This window comes from Mesocricetus auratus, unplaced genomic scaffold (assembly GCF_017639785.1).
Source record: "Mesocricetus auratus isolate SY011 unplaced genomic scaffold, BCM_Maur_2.0 Super-Scaffold_100707, whole genome shotgun sequence".
NCBI classification, from domain to species: Eukaryota; Metazoa; Chordata; class Mammalia; order Rodentia; family Cricetidae; genus Mesocricetus; species Mesocricetus auratus.
In genome coordinates, this window is record NW_024429269.1 from 12,057,159 (window position 1) to 12,072,429 (window position 15,271).

A 15,271-nucleotide genomic window follows, 5' to 3' on the forward strand; every position below is an offset into this window, starting at 1 on the left:
GGAAAGAAAGAAACCAAAGAAACCAAAAGAGATCTTACCAGAATGCACAGGATGTAAGAGGTAAAAAGGACAGACTTTGGTTCAATGCAGACACTGAGGACTTCCTGGGGTCTCAACCCCTCCGCAACCACAGCCTCAAACCCTCCTTTCTTGATCTGTATCCCACCTTAGCTAATGTTAGTATGGTGTCAGTGTCATTTTACCTAATCAGAAAGCTTCCTTAAGTATTAGAGCCAATCAGAGCTGAGGTGCACAGGTTTAAATGTCTGTGAGGGCACTGGGCACTGACCTCCTCCATCCCTTCAAGGGCTGTGTCTACTCTGTCCTCCTCCAACCCAAGCAGCCTCCCTGGGAAGATGTCACCTGTCCTGATTCTCCTGACCTTTCTTCTGCCACTTGGAGCTGGCACAGGTGAGTGAACACCCCGGTCTCAGGGGTGCCATCCCATAATACCTCTGTGGACTCTCTGCTCAGCTCTAAACAGGAACTGTCCTGCACTGAGCCAGGAGCTTTCTGAACCTCAGGTCCCACACCAACCCACATATGAGAATCTGTCACTGGTGAGATTCTCAGCAAGGTCTGAGGAAGTGAGGTGTCCTCAGAAGACTCAGTGGACACTATAGACTTTCTGCTCTTTTTGCACGTGGAGAGGGGATCATCCATTAAAGAAGGATGTTACAGAACATGCAAAGATACTGAAATCTACATCATTAACTTTACTTGAGCCCAAGACAAGGACATGTTTACTTACCAGCTTGCAATGTGGTAAAACCACCACTCTAGAATAGTAACATCATTTAGCACCCTCCACGCTCAGCCTGCTGAGGAGAGAGGCCCAGGGTCACCAGGTGCCTGCACTGCACACTCACTAGCTGTCTGCCCTCCACTGCTTTCTGCAGGTCCCCAGCTATTCCCATTTTTACCATCACACTCTCCAATGTCACATACACTCTACATCTCCAGGCCTGAAGCTATCAAGAAGTCACTCATTTGTGTAGCCAAAAGCGTTTACGGAGATACAAGATATGTTGGTACCAGAATGGGAGAATTTTAGAAGACCCCCTTTCACAGGGCTTCAGGGTAAAAGATGAGGAAATGACACCAATGAAGACACAAGTGGATTTGGGGAGACTAACAAGGAAAGGACCGAGGAAAGTCATGCAGGACCCCCTTCGTCTCTACCATCATGAAGACAGAACTTGTCTCTCCATATTTGTAAAGAGGCACTCAAGTACAAGTGCTCGCCACCCCTTCTCAGAGCAGGGGCAGCTTAATACTTAACAAAGCTTATTATGTGTACAAGGAATTCTGTCCACAACAGGCTTGGGGAACTGCAGATCCCATCGCCTGCACCCTCCTTAGATCTTCCCTCCTGACCCCATCTGTTGCTCCCAGACACCCCATATTCTAGCCTTGTCTTTCAGAGGAGATCATCGGGGGCCATGAGTTCAAGTCCCACTCCCGCCCCTACATGGCATTTATTCAGTCTGTGGGTGATGATGGGAAGAAGAGTCGCTGTGGAGGCTTCCTGGTGCGAGACAACTTCGTGCTGACAGCTGCTCACTGCCTGGGAAGGTGAGGAGAAGCAGCAGGCCCAGGTTTTCTGAGACCCCAACAGGAGATCCTGCCCTATACTTGTGGATGCTCCTGTGAGAGCTCGCTAGAAGGCAGGACTGTGAAAATGGAAGTCTGAAAACAGGGAAACTTTGCGGTCAAAGTGTTAGAGAGATCAGTGCCACCACCACACGTGAGTTGAAAGCAACTACAGTCACCAAACTACAGCAGTGGTTGAGCTTGAGCGCACACAGTAGGAGTCAGTGCAAACTTTGGAATATTGACTAAGAGCAAGAGAGCCTCCCAGGCATCTTAAGTCATTGAGAAGTAAAGAAAAGCACCTCAATCCCTGAGACCCTCCTGTCCCCTCAAGTCCCCAAAGGTAGACCCCACCCTGCCTTTTAAACCTCAGGGATGGTGTCCTCTCTCATTCCACACCTCTCATCTCCACTCTGATTTCTTCACAGCTCAATGAAAGTCACTCTGGGAGCCCATGATGTCACAGCACAGGAGGAGACCCAGCAGATCATCCCTGTGGCAAAAGCCATTCCACACCCGGCCTATAATCCCAAGGACCTCTCCAATGACATCATGCTCTTAAAGGTGAGACCTGCCACCCCCATCCACACATCCCCACCCCTGGTGCCTGTGCTCTGCTTGCTGCAGGGATTGCCCCTCCCCTCCTGCTTGGTTCCTGCTTTTTCTCCCTGCCTTCCTGGTTTTCAGAGTGTCCCAGGCCAGCAGGCTCCTGGCTGAGCTGCTCTCTCCTGCCTCTTCCCCATCAGCTAGAGAGGAAGGCCAGGAGGACTAAAGCTGTGAGGCCCCTCAAGCTGCCCAGGGTCAATGCCCAGGTGAAGCTAGGGCGTGTGTGCCGCCTGCCTGGCTGGGGGTCAACATCTCTCAACGACACTAGAGGAACTGCTGTGCTCCAAGAGGCTGTATTGATTATTGAAGAGGACCAAAAATGCAAATCATGCTTCGACCACTACTCCAAGACAACTTCGTGCTGACAGCTGCCCACTGCCTCAGAAGGTGAGGAGAAGCAGCAGACCCAGGTTTTCTGAGACCCCAACAGGAGCTCCTGTCCTGTACTTCTGGATGCTCCTGTGAGAGCTCGCTAGAAGGCAGGACTGTGAAAATGGGAGTCTGAAAACAGGGAAACTTTAAGGTCAAACGGTGAGAGGTCAGTGCCAGCAGCACAGTTAGTTGAAAACACTGACACTGACCAAGCTAAAGCAGTAGTTGAGGTTGAACGCACACAGTAGGAGTCAATGCTAACTTTGGAAAGTTGCCTAGAAGCAAGACGGAGCCCCCAGTTGTCTCAAGTCATTGGGAAGCAAAGAAAAACACATCAAACCCGAGACCCTCCTGTCTCCTCAAGTCCCCTCAGCTAGAGCACCACCACCTTGCTCTTTATGTAGTTGAGTGTGTTCTTACCTTGTTGTCTACGCATCTCTTCCTCTAACTGGTATAGGTGGAGCTTGTGCTTCAGGGGTCTCCCTTTCTCCAGTTGGTTTAATTAGGGGCTGTGGTTCCTTTGACTGCTCCTTCAGACACATGTAGAGCAAAACATCATTCAGGTGAGCGTTCCTCCTGGTAGAAGTGGGCACAATGCTCAGGTGGTCACTCCTTGAGATGAAGTCGAGGCTACAGCTCTGGTGGATGCTCCCCAGATGGGGATGAGGGTCCACTGGCAGATATAGTAGCAGAGGGTCTCCCACCGAGAAATGGCAGTGGCTTCTGGCTGGGACACAGATGCTCTTACCCAGAGGAACTTTTTTCAACAGTTTTTGGAAGCTAGTGCTGGAAAGAGCTGCTGTTGCTTCACCCAGTGATCACTCCTCACTCCCGGGACTGAGGCTGGGGCTCCCATGGACTCTGCTCCTGGTTCTGAGGCTCGTGATTGCCTTGACACTGCTCTGGGCCTGAAGTTCCAGGCACCCTCTGATGCTGCTCTGAGCCTGAAGCTCCAGCCCACCCCTGACTCTGTCCCCAAGTCTCTCCCAAGTCCATTTTTAGTCAGTACATGTGTTACCTGCAAATGTACCTGCCCATTTTCAAATGGTTGCCTGGACTGCAATCCTTCATTCAACAGGAAAATGTCTGTGATCATGTCTCTTCACAAACTTGCAGGGCTTCTATAGGTCCTTCTCAGAGAGCAGAGTTCACACTTCACAGTCACTCTGTATTTGCATCACCAATTTTTATAGCACCTACATGTGTGAGCAACTACTTTCAAGCATTGAGTACACAGGACTGGAGAGATGCCTGGAAGTCTCAACAGAACACACTGCTCTCACAGAGGATCCAAGTTCAGTTCTGGGAACCTATGTTGAATAGTTCATAATCATTTGTAACCTAAGCTCCTATGACCTCCAAGGGCACCTGCACTCACATGCATATACCCAAACCAAGCACAAATCCAAATACAGACATGTAATCCAGAGGTAAATATCTATTAATAAATGTTTCTAGATATGACAAGGGAACCACACCCATGAAATATCAGCAACATGTCTGCTTAAACAAACCCTGAACAATGACAACACCAGTTGACCTTCCAAAGTGTATGGGAAATAGCCAGGGGCCCCATCCCACGATGAAGAGCAACAGGTAAATATATACTACTGAGAGAGGGAGAAGTAGTCTTCCCTAAGATGAGCTCCCCTAAGGGATATCCAACCCCAAGTCGTCAGACCTAAAAGAAATATGTGTTCAAGCAATAATAAACCGTAACTGTACATTGGATTTATACTTTATCTCCTTGCATGTTGAGAGAGAGAAAAAGAGAATGACAACAAAGGAATGAGAGGCCTTGAATCTGAAGGGGCTGGGGAATTGTGTGCACGTTGAGAGATGAAGAGGAGATAGTATGATTATATTTTATTTTTCTATTATTTCAAAGTGTTAAGCTCACTAACAGTAAAATTAGAACTAAAACATCTCAGCCCCACCTTAGAAATTACCTGAGATCAGAGTAACACACATCAGCCTCTCTCTCAGTCATAAAGTATGAAAGGAGGAAAATAAAAAAATACGAAAAACATAAAACTGTGGTGGTAAAGTTGGAAACCAGGTTGCTCTCTCTGTCGGTATCTGGATATCAACACACACACACACACACACACACACACACACACACACACACACACACACACACACACACACCAGTTCTTAGGGCAAGGCCAGCCTGCCTCTCACATCCTGGAGCTGATCTCGCACAGCTCTAACTCTCATTCTCTAAGCTCAATTCTCAGCTCACTCCAGTCAATATCAGCCTTTTCATGGGCTGGATCCCTGTGTGTCTCACTCCTGGATCTAGTCCTCTAAATAATCATTCTAGATCTAATCATGGTCCTTATTCATTATAGAAAATCACAGACACCACTGTGAAAACACCACAGCAGTCCTTAGCAGGGAAGTCAGTGCTGATCCAATCTTATTTGCATCAAATTCAACCCTGAAGCTCTTGCTTAGAGATAAATGCCAACGCCTAACACACAGGGCATCGAAGAAACTCATCATGGAGCCTCAGCTCACAGAAGTGACATCCCAAAGCCAGCTCTCAGTTTCTCCATGGGGTAGCAAGAGTGGAAGATGGGAAACATCCCATCCCAAAGCAGCATAAATTACCCCAGAGTTTCCCTGAGGGCTACAGGGGAAGTGTGGGACTGAGCTAGAAGGAAGAGCCGGGCACCCAGGGTGCTCTGATACTGAGGGAATTTGAAAACCTGTCCCTGCTGTGACCTAACAGTTAACAGTTAACCTTCCCAGGAGGATGTAGGGAGAGCAGAGCCAGGGGAACCAGGTTCAGTTCTTCTTTCCCTGTCCACAGGGTGACTCTGGGGGACCCCTCATGTGTGACAACAGAGCTTATGGAGTTGTGTCCTATGGAAAATCCAAGAGGATTGCTCCAGGAATCTTCACTAAAGTCGTGTCTTTCCTGCAATGGATAAAGAAAAGCATGAAGCCCATCTAACAGGTGGTAAAACCCAGCTGTGTCTGACCAGTTTGTCTGGTCACAGGCAATGCCCACATGGAGTGGGCAGGAAAGCCTGGAAATTCATAGTAAATTGATCTCCACAGTGAATACACTGATGTCCTGTGTTGTTGGAGCCACTCTCGTGCTAACCTTCCTGGTCAGAGCTTTCCTTCTTCTTCCCCAGCCCCTCCTACTACTGGAACTTCAGGCTACACAATTCCTACACATGTATCAGCTGTATATGTTTAGGATTAGTGAGTCGTTTATTTGTTTGATTTTTGAGCTAGGATCTCACTATGTAGTCCATCTGACCTGGATTTTACTATGTAGTCCAACCTGGCCTTAAAGTCACAGAGATCCACCTGCCTCTGCTTCTCCAGTGCTGGGCTCAAAGGTGTGTGAAACAGTATCCAACCATATACAACCCCCAAGGTTAACTTCCTCACAACACAAGTAGGAGTCTACAATACTACTGAGGTGTCGTACACTAAGTTACTTCTTTTCATACTGAGTCCTATAGAAATGAATCTCCCCGGGACTAGGAAATCCCTACTATGTCTAACCCACCATCAAGTCCCAACATTTTGCAGAGAATCTAAGTATTGGGGTAGGTGGAAATTACAATCTGGAAACTTAGAGAGCCTTGGGTTTTTCCTGTTTCCAGGACCTTGCCGTCTCCAGAGGACTGGGTAAAAGCTCCTCCTTAACTGTGTGCAGTCTAGCAGGTTGAGACATCCCTCTGATGGTCCCGGGTTCAGCTAGGGCCCATGTCCCATCTCAGAGCTCAGTCAGCTTCTGAGCCCCTTGCTGGCTTCCAGTGTTTTCCACTGACTTCCTCTAGCCTCCAGTAGCTTCTGATCCAGCCCCACCTCCCCCAGCCCTGGTTTAAACCAGCCTTTCACTCATCTTCTTACAAGGCTCAAACACTTGCAATCTCCTCAACTCTTAGTCCAGCTACACATGGGCTTCCAGTCACCTGGTGCTGACTCCAGCCACCTAGGCCAGGCTGGCTGAGCCTGTGCCAACCCCCAGATGGCCCCATAGGGTGTAGCAGTTTCTGATCTAGAGGGATCCAAGAGATGCTAGGCTAGAAGTACCTTTTTGACTTCTTCAACTAATACTTGTAGATCCCTGGTTTTCTTTCATGTGCACTGTAGACTCCTACTTCACCTTGTTCTCCCGTGCCACTAGACAGGGCAATGCGGCACAAATGGATCTATAATGGGAATTCACAAAGCAGTGGCATTTAAAAATGATTAAATCCTCTGTATTCTGAGAGTGCCCTGTGCATAATCTCCTTTGTTCAGGAAAGTAGTGTGTGGAAAGGGAAGAAAGTTGGAAACCCTGCAAGTCTTCGTTTTCAATGTACCTCATGTGGAACCCTTTTCTAGACATCACAAACATGGAGCCTGACCCACGGTTTGGAAAGATTCTGTATAAACGTCACCAAGCAACTAATATTATTGTATTCTCTAAGAGTTTTGTTGTCTTTCTATATGTGCAGATATTGTGTCACTTGTATGTGGTTCTCTTTCAGGGAAAAGTTTATTTCTTTCCTCACAGCTTGTATGAGTAACGTGTAGCCCAAAACAGTTATCCCTTTCCTGTGGCCCAGAAAGGCCAAAGGTCACACATGCCTGGACTGGATGATTAGTTCTGATCCAATTAATATCAGTACTGCAGTTCATGATTAAGACAAGAAAGCCTCTCTGGGTGGCTCTGTGGGGTCAATAGCAGACTTTTCAAGAGCTGGATCCCTGTGTGTCTCACACCTGGTTCTGGTCCTCTAAATAATCACTCAGGATCTAATCAAGTTCTTTGTTTATTATATAAAATCCTAGGTGAATTCACCAGACTATTCCAACAGATTATTCCACTGTATAGTCAGAAGTCCCAGAGGTTAACTAGATGCTGCGCTGAAACTCTGCTTAGCCAAATATGGCTCTGTGTCAAGTCTCGCTAATTACCCTATAAGTTTGTCTGTGTATTTGTAATGATATAACTGTTACATGATTAATTGGTTGCCAGTATTATTTAAATTGGAAAGAAAGAAAGAAACCAAAAGAGATCTTACCAGAATGCCCAGAATGTAAGAGGTAAAAAGGACAGACTAGTTAGGGCAGTCACTGAGGACTTCCTGGGGTCTCAGCCCCCCCACAAACACATCCCCCAGCCCTCTTTTCCTGACCTTTATCCTGGCTTCGCTCATAAGATGTCAGTGTGTTGACAGTGTATTTACCCAAACCAGGAAACGTCCTTAACTAATAGAGCCAATCAAACAGTGGTGCACAGGTTAAAATGCCTGTGAGGGCACTGAACACTCACATTCTCCGTCCCTTCCAGGGCTGTGTCTACTGTCCTCCTCCAATCTGAGCAGCCTCCCTGGGAAGATGTCACCTGTCCTGATTCTCCTGACCTTTCTTCTGCCACTTGGAGCTGGTGCAGGTGAGTGAACACCCTTGTCTCAGAGGTGCCATCCTACAATGCCTCTGGGGACTCTCTACCCAGTTCTAGCACTTTCTGAACCCAGGCCCTATACAAACACCAGACCTAGTCTGTCATTGTATAGGTCCTGAATAATATCTGAAGAAGGGAGGATTTCCTGGAAGTCATGGTAGGCACTAGATTCTCTCAACTTCTTTTTGTCACTAGGAGAATAGATCATGCTAAGACAGAGATGTTACATAGAATTAAAACCTACAAAAAAGTACATCTTTAACTTTAATCAAGCACAGGATAAGGGATCTTTACTAACCAGCCTGCAATGGAGTAAGGCCAAAAGCTCTAGGAGAGTAGCATCGGTTATTAAACTCCACCTCAGCCTGCTGAAGAGAGAGGCCCGCACTGCACACTGCATGAGCTCTGAAGTCTAACGTTCATGGCCCCTCCACTTCCCTCAGAGGTCCCCAGCTATTCCCGTCTTTGCCATCACACACTCCATAGTCCCCAGGCTCTGCATTCCATGAACTCAGACCTACAAGTCCTCCAGCTAACAAGAAGCCATTCATTCATGCTGACAAATTATTACTGAAAACCTAAGATGAGTTGGACACCAGAATAGGAGAATTTTAGAAAATTCACCACATAAAGCTTGGGGGAAAAGGTGAGAAAATGATACCAACTTAGACGTTAGCAGTATTTTGGAGACTCACTAACCAAGAAAGAATCAAAGCAATTCCCTTGGCTCCATTCCTCATTAAGTTAGAGCTTGTCCCTCCGTGTATTTGTAAAGCAGGATCTCAAGGACAAGTGCTCCCCACACCTTCTCAGAGCAGGGCTGCGGCTTAAGATTCAACAAAGATTATTCTGTTTGCAAGGAATTCTGTCCATAACAGGCTTGGGAACTGCAGATCCCATCGCCTGCACCCTCCCTAGACCTTCCCTCCTGATCTCATCTGCTGCTCCCAGACACCCCATATTCTAGCCTTTTCTTTCAGAGAAGATCATTGACATGAGGTCAAGCCCCACTCTCGCCTCTACATGGCGTTTATTGAGTTTGTGGATATCTACGGGAATGAGAGTCACTGTGGAGGCTTCCTGGTGCGAGACAACTTCGTGCTGACAGCTGCTCACTGCCTGGGAAGGTGAGGTAAATCAGCAGGCCCAGGTTTTCTGAGACCCCAACAGGAGCTCCTGTCCTGTACTTGTGGATGCCCCCCGTGAGAGCTCACTAGAAGCCAGGATTGGGAAAATGGAAGTCTGAAAACAGGGAAACCCTGAGGTCACAGGGTGAGAAGTCAAAGCCAGCAGCACTGTTGGGCCCCAGCCCCATGGGGTCTCTGTGAGTTGTTGGTCAGCCTACAAGTGTAACTTGTTTTCTAGTCCAAGTGTTTCCTGTTTTCTAGTCCTGGCTTACTGCTCTGGCCTTGACCCTTTGACATCAACATCTAACAGGAGGAAAACAATGATCTCTTCTACCTGGGTTTTTTTCCACTGTGTTGTAAACGTGTATATAAAGCTCCTCCCTCTTACAAGAGGGGGACCTCTTAGCACTTGCAATGAACACTCACACACTCTCTCTCTCCTGGCAGTAAAGACAACACATACATTCTCTTAGTACACACAGTTTGTACGTCTGGTCTCTCTTTTCCTGATACCTTGGAGTTGCTTGTGGCGCTGGCGCCACAATTGGAGGTCCCACTGAGATCCAGAGAGACTTGGAAAGACTAAAAAAGATCGGCCAAAAAGAAGACTCAGGGGAGGAGAGACTCAAAAAAAAAGAATTAAAGACAGGTACCTCAACTTTTAATAGTAAAATTAAATGGTCAAACCTCCAGACTTTACTTGAGAGATCACCCTAGGTTGGAGGGTGGATTAGATTAAATCTCCAGGCCTTCGCCTGACACCAAGGTCAAAAAAGTAAGGGGACCCTGAGAGATCACCCTAGGTTGGAGGGTGGATTGGATTAAATCTCCAGGCCTTCGCCTGACACCAAGGTCAGGAAAGAAAGGGGAACCTGAGAGATCACCCTAGGTTGGGGGGTAGATTGGATTAAATCTCCAGGCCTTCACCCGATAAAGGCTGGGAAAGTAAGGGGACCCTGAGAGATGGCCCTCAGTTGGAGGGTGGATTGGACTAAATCTCCAGGTCTTCGCCCGATAAAGGTTGGGAAAGTAAGGGGACCCTAAGAGATTGCCCTCAGTTGGAGGGTGGATTAAAAGTGGGTAAATTAAAAATTGGTAACGGTTAATAAAGGAGGTACTGGTATTAAGTAAAAGAAAAGAAAAAGATAAAAATATATAGAATAAAAAATACACAGAGAGTCTAGATACTGTGTACAGTTGTGGTATCTTTAAATTGTTTAATTGCTGAGAAAAAAACAAAAACTGCCAAAAGACAATTGATTATTAATGTTACTAAATTAATCCAACTTACATGTTTTAAAAATGCTTTGACTTCTAAATTTAAATATAAGGACAGGTTACTTGGAAAAAGAATTTCTACTTTGTTTCCACAGAACAAAAAAAACTGTGGGTTCCTTCCAGACTAGTATGGTTTGATGAAACAAGACCACCTGAAGCAGTGGCCCAGGTGATCCGACATTTAAACATCTGAGATGATACAGACTTACAGACCACAAAAACAAGAACGTCAACAGGTTTCTGGGTTTTGTTTTGTTTTTTTGTCCTGATCCCCATGGTATTTCAGCGCCCCTTAACAGCAAAAAGTAGTTTAAAAAGAATGACACCCACATCCCCAAATATTGTTTATAAATGTTTGTTTTTGTATACTAAGATTGACATTAACATCCTAGTCACCTGAGACAGGTGCTAATTTATATATAAAGAAGGGGGGAGATGTTGGGCCCCAGCCCCATGGGGGTCTCTGTGAGTTGCTGGTCAGCCTACAAGTGAAACTTGTTTTCCAGTCCAAGTGCTTCCTGTTTTCTAGTCCTGGCTTACTGCCCTGGCCTTGACCCTCTGACATCAACATCTAACAGGAGGAAAACAATGATCTCTTCTACCTGGGTTTTTTTCCACTGTGTTGTAAACGTGTATATAAAGCTCCTCCCTCTTACAAGAGGGGGACCTCTTAGCACTTGCAATGAACACTCACACACTCTCTCTCTCCTGGCAGTAAAGACAATACATTCATTCTCTTAGTACAAACAGTTTGTACGTCTGGTCTCTCTTTTCCTGATACCTTGGAGTTGCTTGTGGCGCTAGCGCCGCAAGCACATTTGAGACTAAAGCATTTACATTGGTCAAACTAAGGCAGTGCTTGAGGTAGAAAGTACACCTCCTTGCGTAAGAGTCAACGCAAACTTTACAATACTTTCTAGAGCAAGAGGGAGCCTCCAGGGGTCTAAAAGAGAATAATAATTCAAACCCCGAGGTGCTCCTGTCTCCAGTCGCCTCAGCTAGATCCGCACCCTGCCTCTTACACCTCCTGGATGGTGTCCTCTCTCACACCACATGTCTCGTCTCAACTCTGCTCTCTTCCCAGCTCTATGAAAGTCACTCTGGGAGCCCATGGTGTCACAGCACAGGAGGAGACCAGCACATCATCCCTGTGGCAAAAGCCATTCCACACCCTGACTATAATCCTAAGGACCTCTCCAGTGACATCATGCTCTTGAAGGTGAGACCTGTCCTCACCCTGGACCAGGGATCGCCCCTCCTCCTTTCCTCCCTGTCACCCTGGCCTGCATGCGGTCTCAGCCCAGCTGTCAATGAGATGGACTCTTGCCTCTTCCCCACAGCTGCAGAGGCAAGCCCAGAGAACTAAAGCTGTGAGGCCACTCCACCTGTTCATGCCCAAGGACCATGTGAAGTCCAGGGACTTGTGCTCCGTAACGGGTTGGGGAATAGTGGCTCTTGAGGGCGAATCCCCAAACACACTTCAAGAGGCAGAGCTGACGGTGCAGAGGGATCAGGAGTGTGAGTCCTGCTATCCAGGTTATTACAACAAAACCACTAATATATGTGCGGGGAACCTGAAGATTAAGCATGCTGCCTTCATGGTAAGTTGGATTTTCATCATATATGGGCTTTGTGGGAGGGGAAAAGCTATCTGGGACCTAGAGTCAGGCATCAAGGGAATACTTTGCTGTGACCTTTCTCCGTGGGAATAGCAGACACTAGTAACTAACTAGGGTCTCAGAGCTGACCAGGGCTGCTGTGAAGGCAGCAGGTATAGAAGGAGAATTTGCACAGTCCTCCTGACACCAGGAGACTTTAGAAAGCTGTGTCCCTTGTGGCAATTCTCCATTCACAGGCAGATTCTGGGGGTCCTCTCGAGTTTAACCAAGTGATTACAGGCATCGTAGCCTTTGGAGGTACTGACGGCAAACTAACAGTTTTCTCCAATCATGGGTAAAGGAAACGGTAAAACACAGATAAATACAGAGCAAACCAGACCCTTCCCTGACTCACTGTCTTCCCTATCTGAGTCCAGGGCTGTCCTAGTACAGAAACCAGCAACTCAATAAAGTCTCTTGCTGAATGGAAAGCCTGGCTCTCTGTGCATTCACGGGGATCAACTCTGTGTCAAGCAGGCCAATGGCACTCTTCTGCTTTCTGGTCTCCCAACACACCCCACACCCCAAGGCTCAGGCAAGGCCATTGCCCAGATACGTTTTACTTGCCCCACTCTGTAGACCCTGACTTTGTGACAGGCCAAAGCCAAGCACCTTCAAGAGAAGATTTGTGCATCTCTAGTCTTGGTGTCCAGGGTGAACTTTTCCTCCTCTGTGTCATGTGGAGGAAAGGAGAGGAAAATCACCGTTGGTCTGAGACACGGGAGACAGAGCTGGGGTCACTGTAGATGGGACTCCATGGGCACAGCATCTCTGTCCCACAGCTTCCCCATTAAGTGACAGCTCTTTCAGTAAGGGCTGTTCCACATCTAGGACGAGTTTCCCTGTCCTCCTCTGGACACAGGGCTAGCTTCCTTGGGCCTCCTAGCTCCACCCCCTTCTCTTCACGCCTGCTGAGATGAGTCTATCAACTTCTGTGCTGTACAGTCCAGTCGATCTGAGCATGTTCCTACTTCTTATCTGCCTGCCTAGGACACCCAAATCCACATGTGGCTCCATTCAGTAGGTCCTGTGGTGCCAGCCTAAATCTCAACCTGGCAAGGAGAGCCTCACAAAGGACCAGACCAAATGCGGCATCACAGAGTGTCCATGGAGGCCAGGGCACTCAGTGTCTCTCCAGAACCTGCACACCTCCCACAGGCTCAGCTCTAAGAAGCTCCTCCCAGTCAGCTCAGTCCCTGTGTGCTCAGCATCCACAGCACAGGGTCACTCAGCAGCATGAGCTGCTCTGAGCATGCTCAGCTTAGTCACTGCTGGCCTCTAGGATGAGATGCCCTGCTGGTCACCTGGCCTATGTCAGTCTTTGACATCTTCAGTGGAACAAAAGAAAAACAAACAAACAAAAACTAGAAATTTCTACTTTTTCATCAGTCAGCAGTGAAGTATATGAGGTTTGGAAATGACTTTAGCTTCTAGTGGGAAACTATTCAGAAAGTATCACTTTCACTTAGGGGAAAGAACAGCAGAACTAAGACTGTCTTGTATTTATTTTAATGCTAACAGATACAGAGCCATTACACAGTTTTAAATCATAAGATATGAATACATTCAGGAGTATAATTCAGAAGCAGAGTTAAATGTGTGTTAGGAAGATGTGAAATAAAGAAAAATGAAAAAATGGTGTGAAGTACCAGTGATAATTAGAGATTTTTGGTTACTGTTGTCTCTATAGTTCCTAAGACTATTGTCTTCTCATTGTTAGGTGGCATTGGCATGAGACTGTTGCCAGAATGTGTGGTTTTTATGTTAAATAAAAATCTTCCTGTATTGGGGTAACTTTATTAAAGAAAAATCAAAGCTGCCAGACAGGGTTGCTCATTCCTTAATCCAGGGATTAGGAGGTAGAGGCTGGTAAATCTCTGAGCCCAAGGCCAGCCAAGGATATAAAGAGACTCTGTTTCAAAGCAAACAAACTAAAATATGCTTCATTTAACTGAAACAAAAAACTTAAAATCCAAGCAGCCTTGGCACAAGGTTCTGTCCTTTCACACACTTAACAGATAATATGACTGGTAGCTACAGTTTAATACCTCACTGTCCCAAATAGACACAGCATCACAATCTTCTGGGAGATGAAGTACAATCTCTCTTTGGATCAGGAAACTTTCAAAGACATGCTTTTATATGGGAAGAAATGTAGGTGGCACACAGTTTCTGACCGGGTACTGGAGTCACACTAAGGATCAGGAGACTTTGAAGACAACATAAACAAAGAAGAATGGAGAAACAAAGAAACATGTATGTTAGAAGTCATAGTTACATATGTATTTAGTTTAGGTGTTACATTTACTTTGAGGAGATGATTCTATGGCTTAAAATATCTTTGAAAACCATTATTGTGTATCCTTACAGAGGACATAAATAAACTTCTATCAAAGATAGTAACTGATCCAAAAAACAGCATCAGCCATGTTAGGATAGAGCCTGAACTGAGCCTAGGATTCCCAGACCCAAGGCACAAGTGACCCCAATGTCATCTCATCTCTTGTCAATAACTTTATGACATCCACACAAAAGATGAGCCCATGCTCAGACTTCCCCTGGACAGAAAACCCCTGGGCTCCTCCCATAGCGGCATGGTAAAGGTGTTCAAAGTTACCTGCCTTTGCTCCCTTGAGCACATATTTCAGTAGATTCAGAGGCAGGAAATGTCTTAAACACAGATGTTTCACATTCCTCTGCTCCCCTAACCTCTGTACTGATCATCAGCCCCTGGAAAGGAAATACTTCAAATCATCAAGACCCAACTTCCCTGCTCCATAAGGCCTTTGTAGTCCATCCCAGCAAGCAGAGAGAGCCATGAGACACCGTGAAGGACACAGACCAGACACGAGAACACAAGGTCTTCTTGTTTTTCTCTGGGGAATACATGTTGGTATACATCCATGTCCTGTCCAACATCATGCTTCTGCCAGCACCATTTTCTGTAGACTTAGAGAATATAGAACTTCTGCTCTGTCTTTGTGTCCCATTCTACCTATCTATGATGGTTTTAGTGAGGGTGTCTACCTAGGTGCATGGCGATAGATCTCTCTGGAGTCTTCTACACTCCAAAATCCAGTTATTCTATCACCATTTGTTGAAAGTGGTTTCTTTTGCCTATGTTTTTATGAGTGCTGTTAACTTCCTTAGGTTGGAGTTTTCCTTCCAGTACTTTCTGTAGGGCTGGATTTGTGGATATGTATTGTTTAAATCTG

At 46.4% G+C, this 15,271-nt stretch overlaps 2 pseudogenes; both read left to right on the plus strand.

The window, feature by feature from the left end:
• Positions 1 to 329: 329 nt before the first annotated feature.
• LOC121137858 lies at positions 330 to 5,533 on the plus strand (annotated as a pseudogene).
• Positions 5,534 to 7,926: 2,393 nt separating this feature from the next.
• Positions 7,927 to 12,355, plus strand: LOC101822485 (annotated as a pseudogene).
• Positions 12,356 to 15,271: the final 2,916 nt, after the last annotated feature.